At 37.0% G+C, this 9196-nt stretch overlaps 2 pseudogenes; one reads left to right on the forward strand and one right to left on the reverse strand.

Annotated features, from left to right (window-relative positions):
• Window positions 1–295: 295 nt before the first annotated feature.
• On the forward strand, window positions 296–1938 carry LOC143576504 (arginine decarboxylase 1B, chloroplastic-like; annotated as a pseudogene).
• Window positions 1939–7612: 5674 nt separating this feature from the next.
• LOC143576501 (putative mitochondrial protein AtMg00820 pseudogene) lies at window positions 7613–7996 on the reverse strand (annotated as a pseudogene).
• Between the last annotated feature and the right edge of the window lie 1200 nt (window positions 7997–9196).

Genomic DNA, 9196 nt, shown 5'->3' on the forward strand with positions numbered 1-9196 from the left:
ATAATAATCAAATAAAGTTGATTGCTTGATTATTGCAAAGCAACGGTCTGAATTTCCTGTCATTGTTAATGTGATCTTCCAAGAATGGAAATGATGCCTTATTTTGCTCCTTGAATATCTTTTATTTGATTTTATTTTCTAACACTCCTCACGGTCGTGAACAAGGCCTCCGGTTCTAAATGTACCGGACTCATCATTCGGTCTCCTGATATTTTGAAAGACCGCCTCGAATGCCTCCAATCCGCATTCAATTATGCTATCAAGTCCCAACACTATAACTCTCATTACCAAGGAGTTTATCCTGTAAAATGCAATCAGGACCGTTTCCTAGTAGAGGACATGGTCAAGTTCGGATCCTCGTTTCAGTTCGGGCTAGAAGCTGGTTCCAAACCCAAGCTTCTTCTTGCCATGAGCTGTCTTTGCAAAGGTAGCCCTGAATCTCTCTTGATATGCAACTGTTTCAAAGATCCTGAATACATCTCACTAGCTTTAGTCACACGAAAGCTTTCATTAAACACCGTGATTGTTCTGGAACAAGAGGAAGAGCTTGATGCTGTGATTGATATCAGCTTAAGGCTAGGCATTCGACCCGTCATTGGCGCCCGTGCTAAGCTCATGACAAAGCATTCTGGCCATTTTGGATCAACTTCGGAAGAGAATGGTAAATTCGGTCTCACTACCTCGCAAATTCTCAGTGTTGTGAAACGGCTACAACAATGTGGCATGTTGGATTGCTTCCAGTTGCTCCACTTCCATATTGGATCTCAAATCCCTTCCACGGCCTTGCTTGCTGATGGCGTTGTTGAAGCCGCTCAAATATACTGCGAGTTAGTCCGCCTTGGTGCTTCAATGAAAGTCATTGATATAGGTGGTGGGCTTGGGATCGATTACGATGGTTCAAAATCCACTAATTCTGATGTCTCTGTTGGTTATACTTTACAAGAATATGCAATGGCGGTTGTCCAGGCAGTCAAGTGTGTTTGTGACGCGAAATCCGTGAAGCATCCTGTGATTTGCAGTGAGAGTGGCCGTGCCCTCGTGTCCCATCATTCGGTTCTGATATTTGAGTTCCTTTCTTCTAGCAAATACGCGGCTCCAGCCGTGTCTTCTTTTGATATCGAGCAGCTCCCTGTGGACGCTCGTTCTGACTATAGTAATCTATCACATTCTGTTGTTAGAGGGGATTTTGAGGCTTGTTTGGTTTGTGTTAATCAACTGAAACAAAGATGTGTCGAGAAGTTCAAAGACGGATCATTGAGCATGGAACAATTGGCTGATACCGATCGGTTAATTGATTCGGTGGCCAAGGAAATTGGGGCATCCAATCCTATAAGCACTTATCATTGCAATCTTTCTGTTTTCGCATCGGTTCCTGATTTCTTGGCTATAAACCAATTGTTCCCGATCATTCCAATCCATCGCCTAGACAAACGCTCCGAACAAAAGGGGAATTTTGTGGGATCTAACTTGTGATAGTGATGGGAAAATTGACAAGTTCATTGGCGGTGAATCGAGCTTACCGCTCCATGAATTGGAAGGATGCAAGGGGAAGAAATACTATTTGGGGATGTTCTTGGGAGGGGCTTATCAAGAGGTCCTTGGGGGTGTCCACAATTTGTTTGGTGGTCCAAGTGTGGTTTGTGCATGTGTCACGGAGCGATAATCCATTTGGATTTACGATTACAAGAGCCATGCGTGGTCCATCTAACGGTGATGTTCTCCGTTCAATGCAGCACGAGCCAGAGATCATGTTTGAGACACTTAAGCATAGGATTGAAGAATATGTTCATGATGATGGTAACATGTGTGGAGCCATGATTGCAAATGGCATTGCTCAGTCTTTCCACAACATGCCTTACTTAGTTGCGGGCTGCAAATGGCATGCAAAGGGCAACAATGGGTTGTTCGAATCTGGACACCCGTAATTGACTACAATGATTATGGCTATTGTTCACATTTGAAAATAAGATGATTATGATAAGCTGGTTGAGAAAAGTAAAAGGAATTATAATAATGAATTTGAAAAAACATAATGGGTCGATTGAAAAAGAAAAGTGAAAGGGTATAGATTGATTGAATAAATACATTAATCAAATTGCATATGTATAACGTGTGAAATAAAGTTTCGCAACAGAAAATTATAGAGTAAGAACTTGCATTAATTGTCCTTTCATGTTTTCAAACATCAAATTCATAAACAGTCAAATAGAAAGATTTTTTTTCTTAGAATAGGTGACTTTAAAAAAAATTGGTTTTAAGTGGCAATCACTTTATTTTATTTTAAGTGATTTTAGGTAATCCTCTATCTCAGATAGAGAATTAGGGTGACACTTCAGCAACCTTTTCAAGTGACGGTCTATATCAACCAAGTTGTCGTCCATGTCATCGCATGTGTGATGTGGCATGGCATGTGAAAGACTCTATCTCAAATAAAGGATTATAAATAAAATAAAGAATTTATAAAATATACATGTAAGTAACAAAACCTACTAAATAATAATATTAACAACAATAACCAAAATAATAATAATAATAATAATATGATTAAAAATCATAAATTAACAATAATATTTGTAATAACTATAATAACAAAATTAGTAAATTGATAATAATAATAATAATAACTGTAATATCTATTTAGTTAAATATGTGTTATAGATGTTAGAAGCAATTAATAATTTATGATTTACTTTTATAAATAACATGACAATAAAACTATAATATAATAAAAAATTATACAAAATAATACAATATAATACAACAAAATATAGTATTAGCGAGTGACCAACATGTTGCCTTAAACACTCCTTGAAAAACTTTGAAAATTTTGACTTATAGGTATATGTGACACTATAATATATCACGTGTCATGAAAGATTTAAGTCAAAAATTTCAAAATAATTTGCTTGGTTATTTGAGATTATATATTAGTCACCTACAAATATTGTGTTTTGTTGTATAGTTTTTATGTTGCATTATATTTTTATTTAATTGTATTATTATAAAGTACGTTGTATTTTATAAAAGTATGTCATAAATTATAAAATGATTTTAACATATTTAATTAAATAGGCTGGAATTCTTATTGAGGTTTATTATTATTACTTAGAGTATTTATTATTATTATTATTATTATTGAATTACAAGTTTTCTTATTATAATTATTACGAATATTATCATTAATTTATGATTTATTATTATTATTATTATTATTATTGAGTAAGTTATTTTTATACTAATATGTCTATTTTATAAATTCTTTATTTTATTTATAACCATCTATTTAAGATAGAGGATTTCACATGTTTTTGCCACCTCACACCTTTGATGACATGGATGACCACATGGATGATGTGGTGATGACATGGACGAACAATTGGATGATGTAGACCGCCACTTGGAAAGGTTGCTGATGTATGACCATGGTTTCGAAACCCGGCCCGGCCTGGCCGGTCCGACCGGGACCCGGCCTTAATACCGGTCCGGGTCGGGGTGTAAGACCCGTTTTCTATTGGGTCGGCCGGTCTGCGCGGGCGCTGGTCAGACCGGACCCGGTGACCCGGCGGTCGGACCGGCAGTTTTGCTTTTTAGTTGATTTTTGTTAACATCATATCAGACATGGATATACACTCTCTCCAAAGCAGCCCGATCAGCCACGCTTGAAGCTATGCTGGAGCCGCCCGAGATCCGGTGGTGCTGGAGCTGCCCGAGATCCGGTGGTGTGTTGATACCTCGGCTCTTGTGCCGGCCGCCGAAAGCTTTAAAGCTTTTAACTGATCAAGATTGAAGAGGATGTGAGGGTGTTTTAGTGAATTGTAGAAAGATGATGGAGAGTGTTTGGTGAGAACTGAGGATACAGAGAGAGGGAAAGATCAATGGAGAGGATGGGTGTTTGGTTTTATTACCATTTAGGTTTTATTAAAATTATAATAAGTTCATTATCAATATTAATAGGCCCAATAAAAAAATAATTCTATGGAATCCAATAAAAAAAATCAGTTGTCTAGGTAATGTAATTCTATGTTTTTATTTTTTAAAATTTAGTTTAAATAAAATTTAGTTTACGTTTATTTTAGGAAAAATTCCCAAAATTTTATTTTAGATAAATTTTAGTAATTATATATATATATATATTATTATTAATGACGTCGTCCGGGTCAACACCGGTCCGCCCTTCCGGGTCGGTCCGACCTTTGACCCGGTAAGGCGTCCGGGTCGACGTCCGGGCCGAGTATGAAAACATTGTGTATGCCCCTAATTCTCTATCTGAGATAGAGGATTACCTAAAATCGCTTAAAATAAAGTCAACCACCTAAAAACACTTCTTTTTTTTAACTCATCTATTCTAGAAAAAAAATCCGAAAAGAAAGGTACTTCATGTGACATGATTAATCAATCAACTTGTAGCTTGTGCCATGTGAATTCGTTTTGTCATTAGCTATTATTGTTGATTCTCCTGTCCAGTGTTGCAAAAATCGCTAGTCGGTGGTCGGACGGTGGGGTGGGTACTAGCGATTAATCGGGATTAATCGGATCGGACTTTAATGTATATTTTTCAGTTTTATACATACACACACATTTTTATATGTAATTTTCAGTTTTATACATACACAAACATATTTTAGGCGGAGTTTGGCTGGAATCTCGTTGGAAACCGCTAATTTTTGCTGCAATATCGCCAGAAATAGTTGATTTGGATCGGAATCTTGCCGGAAATCAATGATTTTGGTCGGAATTTCGTCGAAAACCGTCGATTTTGGCCGGATTTGACCGTTAACCGATTAATTGGCCGACTAGCCAAAAATTAATCAGTGAAGTGGGGACTAGCGATTGATCGGGGATTAATCGGTGCCTAGTCGGGATTTTTGCAACACTGCTCCTGCCAATGCATACTCTTGATGGGGCATATATAAATCGGTGGGTAATTAATGACATTGATCTCCTTCGTGATCTATTGTTATAAGCAGTAAACGGTAAACACGTTTTTTATATAATAATATAAGTCATGTAAAAATCAAGATAAATAAACAATTTATCATGTTATCTAGGCTTTAAATTATATGACCAGTAAATGTGATAGATGATTGGTTTAATAAGCGATCCCCTAAAAAGATAGTCTAGGGCATGTGTTCTGTGGCGTTGCCCATGCAAAAATATCAACTACAAAAAAGCCACTACGCATATGAAAGAAAATGGGTGTTGCCCTTCTAGGCGTTTTTTGAGTAACGTCGTGGAGGCGCAGGTGAAGACCCCATTTGCTTTAAAAAACCAATAATAATTCGTCACATCAACCTTTTCTTTAATTTGTTAATTTATTTGTTTTAAATAGATCTTTCATGTATAATCCTGCATAATCTCGAATGTTCTCATTTCGGGTACATAGACCAAATAAGACAATGCAAGCAAAAGTTCCTAGATTCATGAAGATATAGAACATCATATAAGTTATCATGCTTGCATATCCATCATTTGAGTCTCCAACAATTATTCCAATAATTATATATCCGATTTGCCCTATGGACGAATATGCAAGCATACGTTATTATATTGAATGGGTGAAACCATTACACATATCTTTGTGAGACGTTTTTCATCTATGTGTGGCTGCAGTGGCATGACAGAGCGTTTTTCGCTACCATTACGGATACTCTTATAGCTTTATGTTTTCATCACTCCCAGATTAAGAGACATATAAACAAATTAAGATTAAGAAATAAGTTGAATAAGTTCCGTTACTGTTTTAATCTTCTTCAAACATTAATGTGTCACTAGAGGTTTAAGTGCAAGTAAAAGAGATTAAAAAATGTATAATCGCTTATAATTGATACTTTTGTTATTGTTTTTTTATCGAATGACATCTATGAATATTTTCTAAGGGATATGAAACTGGTTGTATTTTAAATCAGATAAATAATGCATAATTATCCAGGAAGAACAGGTTGTGCTGCAACTGCATATGGATAGTCCATTATGCAGAACAGTAGAACACCTAAGGCTTAATGTAGTGGGCGGAAAATCTAGGCGACAATGGACGATTTTGGGGGAACACCGCCCCCCGGGCGATTTTAGGGCGATAAGGGGCGGGGGCGATGGGTTTTTCTCGCCGTGCATGTCTGTATGTTTATATTATTATTATATACATGTGTGTGTGATAGATATGTATACAGGGGCGGATCCAAGGCGTCACTACTGTGGGCCTGTTTTGACAATGATATTCAGAGAGAAAGATTTTCATATTCATTGATTTTTTGTATGTCTTTACAATGAAAGAATGCCTTTTATTTATAGGCTTTACAAGACAAACTATAAAAAGAAAATGTATTAATCGTAACTGGAAATATGAGTTGCCTTGAATATTGACCCTAAATATGGAGATGATGTCTTGACTGATCCATAATTTTCTCAAAATATTTTTTTTCCTTTTTTTAACACTTCCCCTCAAGTTGAATGGTAGGATCGCCACAATTCAGCTTGTTTAAACAATTTGAGAAAATTCTTCCATTTGTGGCTTTTGTAAGAATGTCGGCTAGCTGGTCTTCTGATCGGACAAAGGGAAGCTCAATGACCTTTGCTTCCAATTTTTCTTTGATGAAATTCCTGTCTACCTCCACATGTTTTGTTCATCATGTTGCACTGGGTTTTCAGAAATTTGTATAGCATCTGTATTGTCACACATGATTCTACTAGCTTTCCTTTGAAGAAACCAATCTCAGTTAAAAGTTTTCGTATCCAAAGTACCTCTGCTAGACCTCGTTCTATCCCTCTGAACTCAGCTTCAGCACTTGAAATGGCAACCACCTTCTGTTTCTTACTCTTCCATGTGACAAGATTCCCTCCTACCAAGGTAAAATATCCTGAGGTTGACCTTCTAGTTTCTTTATCTCCTGCCCAGTCTGCGTCAGTATGAAATTGGATCTCTAGATGCCCATTTGGCTTAAACAAAACCCCATGACCAGTTGTCCCTTTAAGATACCTAATGATTCTCAGGACTGCTTCCATATGGGAAACTTCTGGTTGATGCATAAACTGACTCACCACACTTACTGCGTAAGCTATGTCAGGACGGGTGTGTGAGAGATATATTAGTTTCCCCACCATTCTTTGGTATCTTTCTTTGTCTGCTAGTTCGGCTCCCTCTTCTCTCTGAAGTTTAAGATTTGCCATCATTGGAGTATCCGTCGGTTTGCAATCGATCATCCTTGTCTCTGCCAGTAAGTCAAGAATGTATTTCTTTTGACAAATGAAAATTCCTTGTTTAGAACAAAGAACTTCAATACCAAGAAAGTATTTAAGTCTACCCAAATCTTTCATTTCAAACTCTGTGGACAAGTTTTCTTTTAGCCTTTTCACTTCCCCTTCATCGTTTCCTGTTATAATCATGTCGTCTACATAAATGATTAGACACGTTATCAACTTCCCATTTTGTTTAAGAAACAAAGTATGATCAGAATTACTTTGTTTAAAGCCATATTTTTTCATAGCCAAAGTAAATCTCCCAAACCAAGCTCGTGGAGATTGTTTCAACCCATAAAGCGATTTTTTAGGTGACAAAATTCACCCTTTTTGAAATCTTGTGTGAATCCAGGAGGTGCTTCCATATAAACTTCTTCGTTCAGTTCTCCATGCAAGAAAGCATTTTTAACGTCAAGTTGGTGAAGGGCCAATCCTCATTAGCTGCTATGGAGAAGAGAACCCTAATTGTATCGATTTTGGCAACAGGAGAGAAGGTCTCAGAATAATCAACCCCGTAAGTTTGAGTGTACCCTTTTGCAACTAACCGGGCTTTGTATCTTTCGATGGTGCCATCCGATTTATGATTTACAGTAAAAACCCAACGACATCCTACTGGTCTTTTTTCTTGTGGAAGCGCACATTTTTTCCATGTTTCGTTCTTTCTCAGAGCATCCATTTCTGTTTCCATTGCGTCTCTCCAATTTTTTGATTCTAAAGTTTGTTCGACAGTGAGTGGAATCTTTTCAGAGTATAAAGCAGTCATAAATGCCTTGGCTTCTTTTGAAAAGTTTCATGTTGTAACATTTGCCATAGGATACATGGATTTTCGAGATACTTTTTCAGGAGAATATTTTTTGGAGGAAATCCTCTATTGACTCTTAGTGGAAGAACATATCTTTCGGTTGTCTCTCATGTTTCGCTTGTTTCATTAGGTTCATCCTGTAATGGCTCAACCTGTTCTGTTGCAACTTCATGATTTTCTTGGTTATCATGATTTGATGAATCAAAATCAGAATTAGAATTTTCTTGAGTGGTTTCAGTGTTACTTACCTCGGGCACCAAGTTGGGAAGATCATGTCCAGTGACACTGATTGTTGGTGCCGTAGAATGTGGAGAAGATGACTCAGCTTGGGTACTGTGATTTTCTTCTTCCATTGTTGGCATCCATTTCAACCAACACAGTGTGTCGTTACTTTCTCTCTCTTCCCTAACCATTGTGTTGGGTATTATAAAAGTATTCTGTTTCAAGAAAGTCACAATTTATTGTAGTAAATATGTGACGTTTCTTTGGACTGTAACACCGGTATCCTTTTTGATTTACACCATATCCCACAAATACACACTTTTCGGCAAATGGATCAAGTTTGGTACGTTCAGTTTTAGGTATGTGAACAAAGACAGAACATCCGAAAACACGAGGCTCAAGGGTAAGATTGGGAGATATTTTAGTAAATTCGGACAAGGTTTGAAGAGGGGTTTTGAATTTAAGGATCATCGTTGGAAGCCGATTTATAAGGTATGTAGCGGTGGCAAGGGCTTCAGGCCAGAATGTTGTAGGAACTTGGGACTCTATTAACAGGGACCGGGTTATTTCTAACAGAATAGGGTTTTTTCGATCAGCAACCCCGTTCTGCTCCGGGATATGCCGACACGAGGTTTGATGAATCATTCCTTTTGTTTGGAAGAATTCTTTCATAGAGGTGTTTACGAATTCTCCTCCATTGTCAGATCGAAGGATTTTGATATGTTTTTGAAATTGAGTTTTAATCATGGTATGAAACATAACAAACTTATCGAAAACTTCTGATTTGAGTTTTAAGAAATATATCCATGACATGCGAGTGCAATCATCAATAAATAGAAGAAAATATCGAAAACCTTGCCCCCAGTGACTTTTGCGGGACCCCACACATCAGAATGAATTAAATCAAATGGACTATCAACTTTAGTGTTATTCGGTTTA

This window comes from Bidens hawaiensis, unplaced genomic scaffold, assembly GCF_021521415.1.
Source record: "Bidens hawaiensis isolate Kalapana, Puna unplaced genomic scaffold, B.hawaiensis_p1.1 tig00028231_1, whole genome shotgun sequence".
NCBI classification, from domain to species: domain Eukaryota; kingdom Viridiplantae; phylum Streptophyta; class Magnoliopsida; order Asterales; family Asteraceae; genus Bidens; species Bidens hawaiensis.